The sequence below is a fragment of the Saimiri boliviensis genome, chromosome 17 (assembly GCF_048565385.1).
Source record: "Saimiri boliviensis isolate mSaiBol1 chromosome 17, mSaiBol1.pri, whole genome shotgun sequence".
Lineage (NCBI taxonomy): Eukaryota > Metazoa > Chordata > Mammalia > Primates > Cebidae > Saimiri > Saimiri boliviensis.
The window spans coordinates 55,578,139-55,598,273 of record NC_133465.1 but is presented as its reverse complement, the minus strand read 5'-3'; the positions used below and the strand labels follow the sequence as shown (position 1 = coordinate 55,598,273).

The window sequence follows — 20,135 nt, the reverse complement described above, 5'->3', positions numbered from 1 at the left end:
CCTCACTCCATATTTAAAAATAAACTCCAAAAGTAGTTTACAAACTTAATCATGGAAACCATTAAAATCATTTAAGAATATCTTATTTATGGATGCAGATGCATTTATATGTTGCATAAAATGTAAAGTTTATTTTAAAATGTGAACCAGGTTCACAATAAATTTATGATAGCTGTCAGCCAGATGTGGAAGAGGAGGGAATTTCAACTATAAGTGTCAAATTTTTTTTTTTTTTTTAGGCAGGGACAGGATCGGAATCAAATACGACAAAATAATTGCATATGTTTGAGTGTGGCTGTTTTTGTTTTTTTGTTTTGTTTGTTTAGATGGAGTCTCCCTCTGTCACCCAGGCTGGAGTACAGTGACATGATCTTGGCCCACTGCAACCTTCACCTCCCGGGTTCAAGTGATTCTCCTGGCTCAGCCTCCCAAGTAGCTGGGATTATTCTAGGCTCATGCCACCACATCCGACTAGCTTTTACATTTTTAGTGAAGATGGGGTTTTACCATGTTGGCCAGGCTGGTCTTGAATTCCTAGGCTCAAATGATCTGCCCTCCTTGACCTCCCAAAGTGCTGAGATTACAGGAATGAGCCATGTTTTTTACATGATTTTTCATAGTCTTCTTAATATTGGTCTTTTGAGTTCTGAAAAAAGAAACTATTCATCTGAGTCTTCTGTTCCATGAAACACAAACTTCTCCAGTACTTTGTGATCCATTGTTAGCCTCGGTCACTGGCTTTGCAGTGTGGCTTCTTTTCCCTCATAATTACTGTGGGTACGGTGTACGTCACTTAAAAAAAAATAGGCCCAGCTTTGCTGTTTATTTACCTAGAGCTTTGTGTTTATGTTTGCTGAGTCCAGTGGTTAGTGCCTTGGTGGGCGGATTGCTCATGTCAGAGGATGGACAGCAATCTTGGGTCTTGGAGCATTTTGGTAGAGGCCACTTGAGGAATCTGCCAAAAGCTAGTAGCTGGCCAGGCCCAGTGAGTAGGATGATGTACTAGAATCAGAGAAATCACCAGCCTTCCACCAAACAGAGTCCAAAGCGGGGCTCTGCAGCCAAGTGATAATGGGACTTTGCCGTTCTGAACTTCCCCAGCTGTGTAAAGGGGAAAATCGCACCCACTTCAGAGAGAATGGGGAGGATTCCGTGAGATGCTGCATGTCAAATGCCTCATAAACCATAGTTCTGTTTTCTCTTTCACTTCAGTTATGCCTCATGGGAACCACTTCACAGTTGGACTCTTAGAGATCCACAGTGGGGAACTCAGTGCAATTTGGGGTGTCCTTTTGGAGGGAAAGTACCAAGTTTTCACGTTTCTGAAGTCCACAGCCCCTGTTGGTTTTTCAGCACCAGAGGCATCCTCAGACATGAGTTGAACATCTCTAGGAGCTTTTGATTTCACTTTTCCTAAGTGGAAAGAGGAGTGGTCACTGGTACAAGCAGCAGACCCTCTGCCTCGTGGCCTCCTGCCTGGAGGTTGGGGATTCTGGTTTTGGACACAGTGCTTCCTTGGGTTTAACTCACCTGTAAGGGATCCTGCTTGTCACAGCTCTGTTCCAAGAGGTGAGAGCCGTCTATGCTGTTGTTCCAAGTTAATCATCTACAGGATCGTGGTAGAATGGAGAAAGGATGAAGGCTGTAGACACTAGAGTCAAACCAGGTGTCTTTGAATCCCAGGTCAACTCCTTAGCAGCTAGTTAAGGCATGTTATTTCACTTCTTTGTGCCGCTGTCAAATGGGAATCATAATGGTTCCCACTCATAGGGTACTTATGAGGATTAAATGTGTTATGCATGAAAAGTGTACAGGATAGGGCTTGGTACACATTTTTGACATTCAGCATGTTTTAACACAGCCATTGCTTTTCATGTTTTAACAACCTTAAAAATGGAATGCATGTTAGAGTTGATGGCATGTCACAATTACAAGTGGCAGCATTTTTTCTTTTTTGGTGATATAATTGGCAGCATCTTAGATTCAATGAATTAATTCAGCATGATACTCCTTTTGCATGGGATATTTAGATGCACATCATAAGTGCATTTCAATACTGAATAGTGTTTGCATACCAAATGTGAACACTGAACTGAATTCTGCCAAAGTCAAGTCATTGAATAATAAGCTATTCAGTTGTTCAGGCCTGGAAAGTTGTTAACTTTTTCCAGGGCACTGGCTGGCTTCCTAGTCATGCAAATGCCTTGATAGAGCTCTGAAAAGGGAACCATTGAATCTTCTCCTCGTAGCTTCAGAGCCATCATCTTTATAAAATGGATTCCTTACTAAAAATCTTTGGGTGCCATCTATCTGATATACCTTCAAGGACAAAGTCTCAGCTAGTATTTTAGTTTTTGGTTTTTTTTTTTTAATATGGGGCAAGGGGATAATAGGAGCTGAGTTTACAGAAAAAAAGTTAATGATTTCCAATGGACATGATTTCAAAGCAATTTTTGCCTTTTGATGCACTAAAAGCATTGCGTCCATCTGCTCCCCTGCTTGTACACAGGCTCTGCTTTTTAACCACGCAGTGTGTCCGCTATTGCCCACCAAATTCCATACTTTATCTTCTGAGACTAATGGCAATTCTGAGTCATATGAAGCTATTAAATCATATTTAAATCCTATTTCTCCACTAATACCGATTGAAGCCGTATTTATATTCCATCTTATTTTTACGGCCATTTGGTACATAAATTTGTTAAATATAAACCTCATGGGGCCAGGTGCAGTGGCTCACACCTGTAATCCTAGCACTTTGGGAAGCCAAGGCGGGCGGATCATGAGGTCAGGAGATCAAGACCAGCCTGGGCAACATGGACAAACCCCATCTCTACTGAAAATACAAACATTGGCTGGGCATGGTGATTCATGCCTGTAATCCCAGCTACGCAGGAGGCTGAGGCAGGAGAATCGCTTGAACCTGGAAGGCAGAGGTTGTGGTGAGCCGCGATCACACCACTGCATACCAGCCTGGGTGACAGAGCAAGACTCTGTCAAAAAAAAAAAAAACAAAAAACCTTCCTGGAGCTGCATCTGAAAATGTTTCATCTTGTTCCCAGTCATGTAAAGAGATGATCATAAATACCTTTGGAATATGCAGACCATTATCTAGAGTAATTTTAATTATCTTTAGCTATGCCGATCAGATTATTAATAAGTAGATGTTGAAAAGCATCAGCAAAATGCCATCATGGAAGAGATACTTGGATAAAACAAAATAATTGACCATGTGATGCTGAAATGTTTTATTATCACTCCTACCAAGGTTCAGAAATCTATCAGGAGATCGGGTTCATTATGAACTCAACATCACCTTGGTTGGGATGTCAAAACTAGCGTGAAATATTGAACTGAAATATGAAACATATTAAGGAACGTCCTCGGGAATGAAGGACACTGGAAAGACTGATTTTTTTTTAGTAACTTAATTTTGATCTATGGGTGAAGCTTTGTTTTCAGCACCCGGCTATATTTGCCTAGAGCCATCTGGGTCTCTTGGAATAGATCATGTTAAACCAGATACACCAGTTGTACACTGGTAAGCCTTTGTCGAGGGCTTTTGGTAACAGTTGGAAATAGAAAAAAAAGGTATTGCTTTAAAAAAAAAAAAAAAGTGATCCTGGCTAAGCGCGGTAGCTCACGCCTGTCATCCCAGCATTTTGGGAGGCCGAGACCAGTGGATCACAAGGTCAGGAGTTCTAGACCAGCCTGGCCAATAAGGTGAAACCCCATCTCTACTAAAAATTAAAAAATTAGCCAGGTGTCGTGGCGGGCACCTGTAGGTCCCAGCTACTTGGGAGGCTGAGGCAGGAGAATCGCTTGAACCCATGAGGCAGAGGTTTCACTCAGCCGAGATCACACGACTGCACTCCAACCTGGGTGACAGAGCAAAACTCTGTCTCAAAAAAAAAGTGATCCTGTGGCACTCACAGGTGGTAACATTCTGCTTTGGCTAAGAGTTTACATAACTGTATACTGTTCCCTATTTCTTTCTGTTGTTATTGTTTTGTTTGTTTGTTTTGAGATAGAGTCTCGCTGTGTTACCCAGCCTGGAGTGCAGCAGTGCAATCCTGGCTCACTGCAGCCTCTGCCTCCCAGTTTCAATCAGTTCTCCTCTCTCAGCCTCCCAAGTATGGGATTACAGGTGTGTGCCACCACACCTAGCTAATTTTTGTATTTGTAGTATAGACGGGGTTTCACCATGTTGCCCAGGCTGGTCTCAAACTCCTGATCTCAGGAGATCTGCCTGCCTTGGCCTCCCAAAGTGCTGGGATTATAGGCGTGAGGCACCATGCCCAGCCTGTTCCCTATTTCTAATATTTGTTCTTGCATTCAAAAAATCTTACTCTTGGGAAAAAATATTCTCTAGTATTCTTAAGGATAAAAAAATTAATTAGTGACTCCCTCTGCGTAGATTTTCAAGAGTTATATTTCTTTGCCAGATTTCTTCTCTAACTGCTCTGAAGATGGTGGCTTCTTTCTGGAACCCACTTTGTAAATTTTCACCATGTCAGGGAACAGAATGTACAATGGGCAACAGTAATCATTATACATTTGTGCAAACAGGGAACATCCCATGTAAAGGACAACTCTGTATGCTTTATCTTGTAGCAAACCAGTGCCTCTACAGATAACAGGTGTTTAGTTACGTTGGACAAAGTCAAGAAGTGGCTTTATGGGGCAGAACTCTCAGAGGCTTTAACAGGTTTCTCCTGAGGCAAAGTTGGGGTAATGCACTTTAAGAGTCCCATGTTGTCTCAAGGGTAGTCAGCAGCTGCCTTGAGAGGTGGAAAGACCAGACTTGTTTTGAAGAAACCTAGATTTGCTCACGTTGTTCCTAACTTTTATTCTAAATTGATAAAAATGTCAAGTCATCTGGTTTCAAGACCAACTATTCCCTTGGTGTTCCTTATTCCCCAGAGGCTGAGTCAATTCTTATGGTTTAAAGGTTCGTCCCCCTTGATTTTCTATACTTCCTTGGGTTTGTTTTTAAAATGATAGTGTTCTGAACATTTTTGTTTGTTTGTTTGTTTTTGAGACAGAATCTTGCTCTGTCACCCAGGCTGGAGTGATCCTCCCACTTCAGCCTCCCAAGTAACTGGGACTACAGGCACTTACCACCATGCTCGGCTAATTTTTTAATTTTTTTTTTTTATAGAGACAAGGTCTTCCTATATTGTCCACTCTGATCTTGAACTCCTGGGCTCAAGCAATCTTCCCACCTCGGCCTCCAAAACTGCTGGGATTACAGGCATGAGCCACCATGCCTGGCCCCAAATAATTGATATAAGCCATTTATCATAGTTCCTGACATATCATAGATGTTTAGTAACTATAAGTTATCTTTCTCAGGCCAAGCACGGTGGCTCACACCTGTAATCCCCACAATTTGGGAGGCCAAAGTAGGTAGCTCACTTGAGGTCAGGAATTCAAGACCATCCTGGCTAACGTGGCAAAACCCCATCTCCAATAAATATATAAAAATTTGCCTAGTGAGGTGGCACACACCTGTAATTCCAGCTACTCAGGAGACTGAGGCAGGAGAATCACTTGAATACAGGAGGTGGAGGTTGCAGAGAGCTGAGATCGTGCCACTGTACTCCATCCTAGGCGACAGAGTGAGTGAGGCACCAGCTCAATAGAAAAAGAAAAAGAAAAAGAAAAAACAGTTGTCTTCCTTAATCTCTTTTTTTTTTTTTTTCTTTTTTTTTTTTTTTATTGCATTTTAGGTTTTGGGGTACATGTGATGAACATGCAAGATTGTTGCATAGGTACACACATGGCAGTGTGCTTTGCTGCCTTCCGTCCCCTCACCTGTATCTGTCATTTCTCCCCATGCTATCTCTTCCCACCTCCCCACCCCCCGCCCCTCCCCCATTTCCCCCCAACAGACCCCAGTGTGTAGTGCTCCCCTCCCTGTGTCCATGTGTTCTCATTGTTCAACACCCGCCTATGAGCGAGAATATACGGTGTTTGATTTTCTGCTCTTGTGTCAGTTTGCTGAGAATGATGGTTTCCAGGTTCATCCATGTCCCTATAAAGGACGTGAACTCATCGTTTTTGATGGCTGCATAATATTCCATGGTGTATATGTACCACATTTTCCCTATCCAGTCTATCATCGTTGGGCATTTGGGTTGGTTCCAGGTCTTTGCTATTGTAAACAGTGCTGCAATGAACATTCGTGTGCACGTGTCCTTGTAGTAGAATGATTTATAATCCTTTGGATATATACCCAGTAATGGGATTGCTGGGTCAAATGGGATTTCTATTTTTAGGTCCTTGAGGAATCGCCACACTGTCTTCCACAATGGTTGAATTAATTTACATTCCCACCAACAGTGTAAAAGTGTTCCTATTTCTCCACATCCTCTCCAGCATCTGTTGTTTCCCGATTTTTTAATGATCGCCATTCTAACTGGTGTGAGATGGTATCTCAATGTGGTTTTGATTTGCATTTCTCTGATGACCAGTGATGATGAGCATTTTTTCATATGTTTGTTGGCCTCCTGTATGTCTTCTTTTGTAAAGTATCTGTTCATATCCTTTGCCCATTTTTGAATGGGCTTGTTTGTTTTTTTCTTGTAGATCTGCTTTAGTTCTTTGTAAATTCTGGATATCAGCCCCTTGTCAGATGGGTAGACTGCAAAAATTTTTTCCCATTCTGTTGGTTGCCGATTCACTCTACTGACTGTTTCTTTTGCCGTGCAGAAGCTGTGGAGTTTGATTAGGTCCCATTTGTCTATTTTGGCTTTTGTTGCCATTGCTTTTGGCGTTTTGGTCATGAAGTCCTTGCCTACACCTATGTCCTGAATGGTTTTGCCTAGATTTTCTTCTAAGGTTTTTATGGTATTAGGTCTGATGTTTAAGTCTTTAATCCATCTGGAGTTAATTTTGGTGTAAGGTGTCAGGAAGGGGTCCTGTTTCTGCTTTCTGCACATGGCTAGCCAGTTTTCCCATCACCATTTATTAAACAGGGAGTCCTTTCCCCATTGCTTGTTTTTGTCAGGTTTGTCGAAGATCAGATGGTTGTGGGTATGTTGTATTTCCTGTGAGGCCTCTGTTCTGTTCCATTGGTCTATATCTCTGTTTTGGTACCAGTACCATGCTGTTTTGATTACTGTAGCCTTGTAGTATAGTTTGAAGTCCGGTAGTGTGATGCCTCCCGCTTTGTTCTTTTTGCTTAGAATTGACTTGGCTATGCGGGCTCTCTTTTGGTTCCATATGAAGTTTAAGGTGTTTTTTTCCAGTTCTGTGAAGAAGGTCATTGGTAGCTTGATGGGAATAGCGTTGAATCTGTAAATTACTTTGGGCAGTATGGCCATTTTCACGATGTTGATTTTTCCTAACCATGAACATGGAATGTTTCTCCATCTGTTTGTATCCTCTCTTATTTCGTTGAGCAATGGCTTGTAGTTCTCCTTGAAGAGGTCCTTTACGTTCCTTGTTAGTTGTATTCCTAGGTACTTTATTCTCTTTGTAGCAATTGTGAATGGCAGTTCGTTCTTGATTTGGCTCTCTTGAAGTCTATTACTGGTGTATAGGAATGCTTGTGATTTTTGCACGTTGATTTTGTATCCTGAGACTTTGCTGAAGTTGTTTATCAGTTTCAGGAGATTTTGGGCTGAGATGATGGGGTCTTCCAGATATACAATCATGTCATCTGCAAATAGAGACAATTTGATTTCCTCCTTTCCAATTTGGATACCCTTTATTTCTTTTTCTTGCCTGATTGCTCTGGCTAGAACTTCCAGTACTATATTGAATAGGAGTGGTGAGAGAGGGCATCCCTTCCTTAATCTCTTTGTGTTAACTTCCTAGTGGAAATTTGAGAAGTCCTTTATTTGACATGAAAAAGGGAGGATGATTGTAATGACACATTAATTCATTGTACAAGAAACACTCTTGAAGCATCTACTCGGCACCAGGAGTTGTCAGGCTGGTGGGGGGAGGCAGGTACTGCATTGCAAGACAATGTGATAGGTCAAGACAATGCAATAGGTCAAGACAATGCAATAGGTCAAGACAATGCGATGATAGGTCGAGACAATGCGATGATAGGTCGAGACAATGCGATGATAGGTCAAGACAATGCGATAGGTCAAGACAGGGTCAAGACAATGTGATAGGTCAAGACAATGTGATGATAGGTCGAGACAATGCAATAATAGGTCAAGACAATGCGATAGGTCAAGACAGGGTCAAGACAATGCGATAGGTCAAGACAATGCGATGATAGGTCAAGACAATGTGGTAGGTCAAGACAATGCGATGATAGGTCAAGGCAATGCAATGATAAGTCAAGACAATGTGATAGGTCAAGGCAATGCAATGATAGGTCAAGACAATGCGATAGGTCAAGGCAATGCAATAGGTCAAGACAGGGTCAAGACAATGCGATAGGTCAAGACAGGGTCAAGACAATGCGATAGGTCAAGACAATGCGATGATAGGTCAAGACAATGCGGTAGGTCAAGACAATGCGATGATAGGTCAAGGCAATGCAATGATAAGTCAAGACAATGTGATAGGTCAAGGCAATGCAATGATAGGTCAAGACAATGTGATAGGTCAAGGCAATGCGATGATAGGTCAAGACAGTGCGATGATAGGTCAAGACAATGCGGTAGGTCAAGACAATGCGATGATAGGTCGAGACAATGTGATGATAGATCGAGACAATGCGATAGGTCAAGACAATGTGATAGGCTCTACGGAGGACATGCGTTAGAGGGTCAGGATAGAAAAACAGGATTGTGATGCGGGGAGAGACTGGTAGAGAACACAGATTTTTGCAGTAGACCAGGTGGTAGAGAATGCAGCTCGAGATTTAAAGCAGTGACAGTTGAAACAGAGAGGAGAGAATTAGGAAGAGAGAGAAAGATTGGTGCCTAGTAGGAATGGAGCAATTGGCTCAGGGGACTCGGATAATTCAGGTTTTTGTCACAATTGGGTGTTGGTGCCACCAACTAAGACAAGGAGTTTTTTTAAGCAGTTTAGGAGATGCTATGGTGCCCCTCACCCCCAAATTCCTGTGTTAAAATCCTAAGCACCCCCACCCGGTGATAGCATTAGAGGGTGAGGCCTTTGAAGGTGCTTAGGTCTTAAGGGCCCCATATAGACCCCTTGTCCCTTCTACCATGTGAGGACACAACTAGATTACGCTATCTGCCCAGGCACGGTGGCTAAGCCAAGAAATAAATTTCTTTTGTTCACACACTACCCAGTATATGGCATTTTCAAATAGCAGCCCAAACAGACTGAGACAGGCAAGGTTGATGAGGTCAGCTTCTGTCCAATTGAGTTTGAAGTACTCATGGAAAACTTAGTGAAATAACCAGTAGGACATTTGGTATATACATCCAAAGCTGAGACCTAGAGATACAGATTCAGAAGCCATAAAGGTAGTTTTGAAAGCATAATAATGGAGGATATTACCAAAGGATACTTGAGGGATAAAATGAAAAGAAGGGCCAGGATGGAACTTGAGGGAATAGTGACGATTTAACGGGAAGGAAATGGAAGAGCATCCCATAAAGATGGATGAGAAAGGAATGCTCTGAGAGTTAGAAGAAGAATCGGGATGCTTGGGAGTCACAAAGGCCCAGGAAAGTGAGAACTATAAGGAAGAAACTGTCACCAATAGCAGCAACAGAGTCTCAGGAACACAGAACTTAAAAGATCCTGTGGGAATGAGCGATAAGATCACTGGTGCCTCATTTTCACCGTGAAAACAAGTGACATGGTGGAGGTAGAAGCCAGTTTGCAGTATCCTTTGATGCTTGGCTATGGAAGGAAGGAAAAGAATCGGATCAGAAGGAGACTCAGAGTGGAAGGGAGAAGCCGTCGCAAGATTTCCCATCTCTGTGGAAAAGAAGTTCATGTTCTGATGCATCTTCTCTGTTCCAAACGCAGAGCAGTGGCAGATAAAGTACAAAGAGAGAAAGTCAAAGTGATACAGCTGGACTCGTGGATCAAAACCTTGGAACGATGCAGGTAGCCTGGATTGGCTGGACTCCGGGTCTGGGGGGCAGGCAGGTATTGATGTAGGTCTTCTATGCCAATAGGACTAAAAGTACTTCATGCAAACTGGGGGACCACAGCCAGGCTCACTGTTGGAAAAAAGAGGCTGGCGTAGGGCCCCCCCCCCCATCCTCTTTTCATTCTTTCAGGTGAAAGGAACCTGAAAAGAATCCCTTATGACTAAACTAAGATTAGTTTCATGACAGTGGCTTACGGCACTAGCTTTGCTTCTGGGAAGCACCTGTAAAACCTAGAGATTGGTGTGAGTCAGGGAGTGGAGGTGGAGAAAAATAGAGCAGCAATAGCAACAATAACAACAAAGCCTCCCCCTCAAAACAGCCCCACAAATCAAAGTTAATAAAGACAGCCACGGTATCAACAGTCGGAATGTAAATTCACTGCCAAAGAAAATAACTTTGTAGATAGACCTGATTAAAATAGTATAGTTGGCCTACTCAGACGGGAAACAATGTTCATTTTAAAAGAATAAGAAGTTAGGAAACAAAAAAGAAACAAGAACACACATGGTTTGAAAAAGAACCAGTTTGAAAATTTAGGGACTGAATCATTGAAATCTGAGCGGATAAGATAAACTAGGCTAGATACAACTGAAGAGATAATTAGTGAATTGGAAGATATTAATAGTATTGTGAAATACAATCCATTTCATAGCACAGAAATGTAAAGAATGTTTAAAATAAATAATTAAATTGGGACAGAATGAGTTGGCACGTGGTTAACTCATAGGAGCAGAAAAATACTAGGTTGGTGCAAAAGTAATTGTGGTTTTTGCCATGACTTTTAGTACAATTACCAGCCATACAATAGCGAAATCGCAGAAAAGCAATATTTGAAACAATAAAGGCTGAGAATGTTCTGTAATTGAAGAGAGACGCAAATCCTTACATCAAAGTATATTTGAGTGATAACAGTAATGGTAAACACTTATTTAGCCCTTATGTTCCAGGCAATATTCTTTTTTTTTTTTTAAAGGAAAGAAAGAAAGAAAAAGAAAAATAAAGAAAGAGAGGAGGAAAGAAAGAGGAAGAGGGAGAGAGAACGGGAGTGTTGCTTTATTGCCCAGGCTAGGATGCAGTCTAAAAATGGGTATTGAAAACCTCTTTTATGCCGATAATTGTGCTTAATAATGGAGACAGGAATAAATGAGGGAAGAAAATAACAAACAAGCAACCAACCAATATTTCATTTAAACCTGTAAGTAGGTCTGATGTGGTACTGATAAGAGTGTATATTTTGTGTATTTAAAGTGGAGAGTTCTATAAACGTGTATTAAGTTTACTTGTTCCAGATCTGAGTTCAAGTCCTAGATATCCTTGTTAACTTTCTCTCATTGATCTGTCTAATGTTGATGTTGAAGTCTCCCACTATTATCGTGTGGGAGTCTAAGTCTCTTTATAAGTCTTATGCATCTGGGTGTTCCTGTATTGGGTGCGTATATATTTAGGATCGTTAGTTGCATTGATCCTTTTACCATTATGTAATGTCCTTCTTTGACTCTTTTGATCTTTGTAGGCAATATTCTATATGCTTTCTTTTTTAAAAAATACCATACACACACACACACACACACACACACACACACACACACATATGTATGTATGTATATATATATATATATAATTGCGTTTTAGGTTTTGGGATACATATGAAGAACATGCAAGATTGTTGCATAGGTACATACATGGCAGTGTGGTTTGCTGCCTTCCTCCCTATCACCTGTATGTGGCATTTCTCCCCATGTTATCCATCCCCAACTCCCCAGCCCCCACTGAAAAATATGGAACACTTCACGAATTTGTGTGTCATCCTCGTGCAGGGGCTATGCTCATCTTCTCTGTATCGTTCCAATTTTAGTATATGTGCTGCCAAAGCAAGCACAATATTCTATATGCCTTCTATGCATTAACTCATTAACCCTCTAATATCCCTGTGATGAGAGAAATTTGCATATGAATAAACTGGAAAAGAGAGAATATGTATAATTCACCCAAGATCACACAACTGGGTGGTGGGATTTGACCCCAAGCAGCCTGGCTACCCTTTAATACCTCTCTAAATCCTAAGGGATTAACAAAAATAAATCCATACCTGGATACATTGTCATGAAACTACAATTTATCAAAGATTTTTTTTTTTTTTTTTTTTTTTGAGACGGAGTTTCGCTCTTGTTTCCCAGGCTGGAGTGCAATGGCGCGATCTCGGCTCACCGCAACCTCCGCCTCCTGGGTTCAGGCAATTCTCCTGCCTCAGCCTCCTGAGTAGCTGGGATTACAGGCACGCGCCACCACACCCAGCTAGTTTTTTGTATTTTTAGTAGAGACGGGGTTTCACCATGTTGACCAGGATGGTCTCGAGCTCTCGACCTCGTGATCCACTCGCCTCGGCCTCCCAAAGTGCTGGGATTACAGGCTTGAGCCACCGCGCCCGGCCTCAAAGATTTTTTAAAAGAGCTCCATTAGAGGAAAGACAGATCACATACAAAGGAACAACCCTCATCCTAATAGTGGGCTTCTGATTAGCAACAACAGTTCCAAGTCAATGAAAGGATAGATTCTAAAACCCAGGACAAGGCATGGGACACAAGAAACAAATAAATGATACAATGTTACACGTTAACTCCACCGTGAAATACTAAGGAAGGACCTGGTAGCCTATGAAAGTTTGGAGTTACAAGGGGAAGAGCAGCTGGGCACCGAGTGGCCCATGCCTGTAATCCCAGCGCAGTGGGAGGCTGGGGAAGGAGATCATTTGAGCCCACGAGCTCAAGACCAGCCTGGGCAACATAGTGAGACCCCGTCACTACAAAAAAAATTTAAAAATTAGGCAAGCATGGTGGCGCTCACCTGTAGTCACAGCTACTTGGGAGGCTGAGGTGGGGAGGATCACTTGAGCCCAAGAGGTTGAGGCTGCAGTGAGCCATGATTGTGCCGCTACATTCTAGCCTGGGTGACAGAGCAAGATCCTGTCTCAAACAGAAAGAAAACACAAGGAAGAGCCTGCCCCCGGAAGCTAAAAGTGAATGGTCTTCATGAACCTCTGAAGCAGACGGGAAAACAGGAGTAGAAGGGACAGAAAGTGACAAGCACATGCCTGAAGGCCTCTGGTTTCCAGTAATATGGGAAGAAAGGTCATCCTCTGTAAAGGAAGGGGTCAGGAAAGAGGGCTGAAGGAGGATCAAAAAGGTCGAAGATAACCTTTACGGGAAATGGATGGGAAGAGTCAGAGCATTGCCTGAAAGTCTTGGCAGTGTGGTGAAATGCTGAGTGGTGCCATCAGCCTAAATAATTGTGTTGTTTCCCCAGCTGTGCTTTGCAGCCTGCGTGTAGGAGCACAGGAAATGGTTGAATTGATTCAGGATTTGTCTTCAGGGTAGGTTCAGCAGAGTATGGAAAAATTGAGTAAGTGAAGGTCAAAATGAGCTTTAGAGTCCAACAGAGACTCTTGGGGATTGGAGGGTTCGGTGAGGTCAAGGAGAAAGCGTCCCGGGAGTGAGAGTCAGAGAACACAGGTTGGGGCTGGGGCAAAAGTAACTAGAGCTTTCAGATTTCAGAAGTGGAGTAATTCCAGGAGATTCAAGAGCCCGTGGAGCTTGAAGGGAAGTGGTTAGAGGCGGAATGGAGGCGAAGGTCATTAGAGGAGAAGGAAAGGCAAAGGCATTTGCAGGCTGGACCTGTAGTGTCGACAGGCTGCCCATGTGGACCCTGAAATCACAAAGATGTGGATATAAGCTAGGGCAAGGCGGAGTCCTGGGCATGCTCCATGGCGTTTATGAAGCCAGGGGTCAGGTGGTCTGTAAATAATAGCAGTCATCACTGATCATCAATGAGGTGTGTGGCTGGAAAGCATGAGCTTGGAGGAGGAGGGCCCCGGAAAAGTGCCAGTCATTCTACAAGTGACCACTAACCTCAGGGGTGTGTGTGTGTGTGTGTGTGTGTGTGTGTGTGTGAGAGAGAGAGAGAGAGAGAAAGAGAGACTTGCTCTGTCACCCAAGTTAGAGTACAGTGGTATGATCTCAGTTCACTGCAACCTCGACCTCCTGGGCTCAGGTGATCCTCCCACCTCAGCCTCTCAAGTAGCTGGAACTACAGGTGCACACCACCACGCCCAGCTAATTTTGGTATTTTGTGTATAGAGGTGGGGTTTTGCCATGTTGCCCAGGCTGGTCTCCAACTCCTGGGCTCATGTGATCCTCTTGCCTCACCCTCCCAAAGTGCTGGGATTACAGGCATGAGCCACCACACCAGGCCCCTGGGTCACCTCTTACACCAGAGCCAATGGGTTCATTTGATCAATCTGAGCAGTCCTCACAGAATTCAGTAGTCTTCTCACACCTTTTCCCCGGTTTCAAAGTCCAGAGTCAGAGCCACTTGCTGACTTGAGTGGTTATGGCAGGGCCCCATCAGATGGCCGTTTTGCAAAGCACAGCTGGAGCAAGCAGGCTCGCCTATGCACCTTTTCTCATCAAAAGGAAGGCAAAGAGCGTAGAGATTAGACCAGCAGGCCCTGGCTAGGAAGTAACATCTTCGAGAGTAAAGAAGTAATCATGATGGCAGCAATGTGGATATTGACTTGTAATAATGGTGACGGACATACGGATATTGGCAGGAATTTTACATGAGCCCAGCATCCTGCCAACCTGTGTAGAGATAGCCACAATCTCATGAAATCCTCACAACTATTAATATCCCCATTTTACAACGGACACTGAGGGTTAGTGAGAGCCAGTGGTCTGTACAACCTCAGAGCTAGCAAGTGTCGGATCTAGGACTCAATTCTAGGTTAGTTTAGCCTTGGAGCACGAGCTTTCATATAACTAATCTGCAGTCTTTGGCTCTAAAAAATGAGATAAGACTGTACATGGAGCCAGGTGCAGTGGCTGATGCCTATAATCCCAGCACTTTAGGAGGCTGAGGCAGACGGATCACTTGAGGTCAGGAGTTTGAGACCAGCATGGCCAACAAGGTGAAACGCTGTCTCTACTAAAAATAAAAAAATTAGCCAGGCGTGGTGGTGCATGCTTGTAATCCTCGCTGCTTGAGAGGCTGAGACAGGAGAATCACTTGAACCAGGGAGGCAGAAACTGCACAGAGTCAAGATCACGCCACTGCTCCAGTCTGGGCAACAGAAAAAGACTCTGTCAAAAAAAAAAAAAAAAAAAAAGGTACATGGAGTCAGCTACTCTAGTTTTTAAAGTCTGGTTGAAGTTTTAAATTTTCACAGTGAGGAAAAGGAAGTAAGTCATTCCCATCTTAAAGAAGCATTGTCAAAGGAATTTTTTTTCTACTTCTAAGTTTTGCAAGGAGGCAAATATTTTGGAAAGAATTATCATGGTAATAAGGTCCCTTACCAATTTTTTTAAATCAAAAACTTTTATTACTAGGAATTTTCTCAGATTTAGTACCACATAATGGGTGTTTATCAACTGGAATAGTGAGGGAAAATGGCCTTCCAGCCATGCATCCAGGTTTTATACATCTTCCAACATGGATGGAAGGCGGAGCTGGGTGGCCTCAAGTCTGGGTCAAGTCAGCTTCCCCAGGATTAGAAGGGGAGGCTGGTAGGCTAACAGCAGGATGCAGGTGACATATGAAGGAGGGGATGTTTCTCATGAAAACAAATTCTCAGAGAAAGAGAATCTGGGTAGGAACACCAGAGAGATTGGACAGCAGAGAGATTAGCCTCAGAGACCCAAAGGCCAAATAAGTAAGTTATAAATAAAACAGTCCTAGGCCAGGCATGATGGCTCACGCCTATAATCCCAACTCTTTGGGAGGCCGAGGTGGGTGGGTCACTTGAGGTCAGGACTTTGAGACCATCCTGACCAACATAGTGAAACCTCATCTAGTAGAGATGTTTTGTATGTTTAGTAGAAACATACCAAAATTAGCCAGGCATGAAAGTGTGTGCCTGTAGTTCCAGCTACTTAGGAAGCTGAGGCACGAGAATTGCTTAAACCCAGGAGGCAGAGGTTGCAGTGAGCTGAGATCATGCCACTGCACTCCAGTCTGGGCAACAGTGTGAGACTCCATCTCAAAAAAAAATTTTTAAATATGGCTAGGCACAGTGGCTCATGCCTGTAATCCCAGCAATTTGGGAGACAGAGGCAGGCAGATCACCTGAGGTCAGGAGTTCAAGACCAGCCTGACCAACACGGTGAAACCCTGTCTCTACCAAAAATAAAAAATTAGCCAGGCATGGTGGCACATGCCTGTAGTCTCAGCTATTCAGGAAGCTGAGGCAGGAGAATCGCTTGAACCCGGGAGGCAGAGGTTGCAGTGAGCTGAGATCATGCCACTGCACTCCAGCCTGGGCAACAGAGTAAGACTCTGTCTCAATAAATAAAATAAAATTTAAAAATAAAAATAAAAATAAAATAAAACAAGGCTAATGATAAACCCAGGAGCTCCTTGGCAGGAGCAAAGTTGAACTGAGAGCTCTATTCCTAGAGCCCCATGTCTGAACGGTGTATTTTTCCTATCTCGTAGTCCCCATGTGCCTTTCTCAGCTGAAATCAAGTGGCAAAGGACATCTCAAAATACCCACAGCCAAAACTTCTCAGCATAGCTCCCTGCGTGGAGCAAGACACAACTCTGCAAGTCTTTGTCCTGAACCGTTTATGGATTTTCCATGGTCTGCAAGACCTCGGGCTCTCATTGCCTGCCAACTGGCAGCCGCTGTCCAGCCTGGGAACAGAGCTTGCTCCCGACTTGGCAAGTCCTCCTGGGGTTTATTGTGAATTTTCCTGGTTTTGCGTCTTCATCCTGAAAACCTCCCAACCTTTCCTTAATGAAGATTTTAGCTGGGGGAAATTGCATTAGTGCCTTGTGTATTTCTGTCAACCTTCTAAATTACGTTAGTTGTAAGTAAAAAGAGTACAGTAAGTCCTTGTATCCGCTGTGGGATGTTCCTGGGAATCATAATGGACAATAAAATAATAAGTCATGGACGGGAAGACGCTCTTAGAACCAGGTTGGAAAACTCCTCCACTGCCAGACAAAAGCTAGCCCCCTGCACCGTTATCAGGAAATCAAGTGAAGCCAATAAAAACTCGTGGAGCTCCTTTTAAGTCCCAGCACCAAAGAATATTGTCTAATACTTCTAGTTAGGAGAGCATCATACTAAGTATTATTTCAGTTAATATTCATAACAGCACATGAGGTTAAAGCTCAGTTTGTAGATGAGGGCACTGCAGTTGAGAGATGTTTTTAATACATTGCCCAAGGCCACACAATGAAAAATTGACAAAACTAAGATCTGGGGCCTTTTGATTGTGTCTGCTCTTTCCACACTCTACCTCAGCTGCTCAGAAGCAGATCCTGGGGCCAGAATGGACCTCTGTAGGAAGCCTCAGAGATGGAAGCTTTCTGCCCTCAGCTGGCTGACCGAATAAATGAAACAATAGGTGATAAGTGAGGGAATTATTTCGTGGTTTGGTTGAAAAAAGTCTTCAGTGTGTAAATAAGTCTTACATAAATCATGAAAAATGGAATTGAGAGAAATGAGAGAGAAGAGGGAAAAGACAGAATTATTTTATTTATCAAACCTTGGGGTAAAGCATCTTTTCCTCAAATACCCAATGTGGCATGTATCATTTTTTGTTGTTGTTGTTGTTAAGACAAGGTATCAAACACACAAAAAAAAAAAAAGAAAAAAAAAGGACAAAAAAGACAAGGTATCCTCACTTTGGGAGGCCGAGGCGGGTGGATCACGAGATCAACAGATCGAGACCATCCTGGCCAACATGGTGATACCCCGTCTCTACTAAAAATACAAAAATTAGCCGGGTGTTTGGCATGTGCCTGTAGTCCCAGCTACTCAGGAGGCTGAGGCACAAGAATCGCTTGAACCCGGGAGGCGGAGGTTGCAGTGAGCCAAGACTGTCCCACTGTCCTTCAGCCTGGCGACAGAGCAAGACTCTGTCTAAAAAAAAAAAAGAAAAAGAAAAAGAAAAAAAAAAGACAAGGGATCCCTTTTTCACCCAGACCGAAATTCAACTGCCTTCAAAGAGATGGGATGATGTTTAGAGAGCAAAGTTTCACACTGAAAACCAGCTTTTCCAAGGAGCTCCGAAGGTGCACGTTTAAATTCGGCGCTAAGTCGGAGGGGTTTGCAAATGCAGGCTGGGGACCCCTGTCCCACACTTGGATGACAAGGCGTGAAGTGAAGACCCTTTGCCTGGAAGACCATGTCTCCATCTCAGAAACCTTTTTAAAGCTGAACTTTATAATGGAAACGCGGCCACAACCTGCTATCAGCAACCACGATATTAAACAGGCATGGAGCCAATAGCAGTGGTGCGGAGCCAGCGAGGAGAGATTAGCATCACAAGTAAGAGATTTTAGGCTCAGTGCCAGAAGAGGTTTTTTTTTTTTTTTTTTACTCCTTTTTATTAAAAAATAATAAAAAGGGAGAGAAAAAAAGAGGTGGAGAGGTGCAAAAGAATTCCTGTTTAGCCACCCTCCATGAGATCATTCTCCTTGGGTATCCAGATAAGCACAGAAACAAACCACTGCCTGTCTGAAAACCTAGCAGTCGCTTGACCTTAAAATGGTCTCTGCAATAACCCTTCCAACCTGCTCTGCTCTCCTGTCCTTGGCTCGCCCATGTGCAGAATGGAGCCTGTGACCTCCAGCACGGGGAAAATAATCATCAGCAAGGTTCATTGTTGCCATTTGGAGTTAGAGGAAAGACCATGTGCGCACAACTTTGGGTTGCTGCCTTCTTGCCCGGCGCTGCTCTAAGGAGAGACATGCAGTCGTTGGAAGGCTTGCTCCTGCCAGAGCGTCTTTCCAGCCCCCAGTTTGATTTTGTGCAAGATGGTGCTTTTCTAACTAACTCCTCCCTTTAAGGTGTAGCCTTCTGAAATCTCAGATTTCAGGAGAGGACGCCAGTCCCAGGAGTTGTATAACGCAGCAGAGCAAAGGTGGCGTTTTCCAGGTGAGCTTGGAGACTGCCCGCCTGCGCGCTCCCTCTCCCGACTGCCCATGGCTTGATGGCTTCGGATGGGCAGCGGGTGTGCTCTGTTAGAAACAGCTCTCAGAGACTAGGGGGCGCGCTCCGTCTTGCTGCGTGCTCCAAACCAGCATCAGATTTGTTGCCGCCTTCTTTGACGCTTTTCATTTGGAAAATTTCAAACCACACAGAGAAGCTGCAAGAAGAGCGCGGCGATTCCGGATTCACTGATTGTTAACATTTTTCTCCATTTGCTTTGTCCCTTCCTCTCCATACATATTTCCACATTATTCCCACCCCACCCCAAGAACCCTTGAGAGTTATTTGCAGACATCATGACTCTTTACCCCCTCCTGTTTTTTTTGTTTGTTTGTTTGTTTGTTTTGTTTTTTGGAGATGGAGTTTCATTCCTGTTGCCCAGGCTGGAGTGCAATGGCACGACCTCGGCTCACTACAGCCTCCGCCTGCTGGGTTCAAGCGATTCTCTTGCCTCAGCCTCTCGAGTAGCTGGGATTACAGGCTCCTGCCACCACACCCAGCTAATTTTTTGTATTTTTAGTAGTGATGGGGTTTCACCATGTTGGCCAGGCTGGTCTTGAACTCCTGACCGCAGGTGATTCACCCACCTCGGCCTCCCAAAGTGCTGGGATTGCAGGCGTGAGCCACCACATATGGCCTGACCCTTTACCCTTGAATACTTCATTGTGCCCTAAGAACAAGGGCTCTCCCTTACGTAACATAGTGCAATGCTTAGGTTCTGGAAGCTTAGCATTGATAACAATACTGTTATCTGATACAGAAGCATATTTACATCTTGCCGATTATCCCAAAATGTTTTTTTCAATAGCAAACAACAATTTTAAGAAAAAACAATATAAAAAATAAAAACATCATGACTTCATGACTTGCCTTGATCCTCAGGAGGCTGAGGCAAGAATGGCCTGAGCCCATGTCCAAGTCCAACCTGAGTGACGTAGTGAGACCCCATCTCTTAAGAAATAAATCAGCAAATAAATAAACCTTCATGATCCATGTTCCAGTAGAGGCTCACACATTGCATTTCATTGTCGCTTTCTTTAGTCTCCTCTTTAATCTGGTGCTGTTTCTCATCTTTTCTTTTCTTTTCTTTTTTGAGA

The 20,135-nt window shown here is 43.4% G+C and overlaps 1 protein-coding gene and 1 non-coding gene across 2 annotated transcripts in view; one reads left to right on the top strand and one right to left on the bottom strand.

Moving 5' to 3' along the window:
* Positions 1-20,135, top strand: part of PITPNC1 (phosphatidylinositol transfer protein cytoplasmic 1) — a 321,680-nt gene that overhangs the window by 217,152 nt on the left and 84,393 nt on the right. The window lies entirely within an intron of this gene.
* LOC120366961 (U6 spliceosomal RNA) lies at positions 11,819-11,925 on the bottom strand. The gene has a single exon (XR_005581472.1). It is a non-coding gene; the product is annotated as a U6 spliceosomal RNA (small nuclear RNA).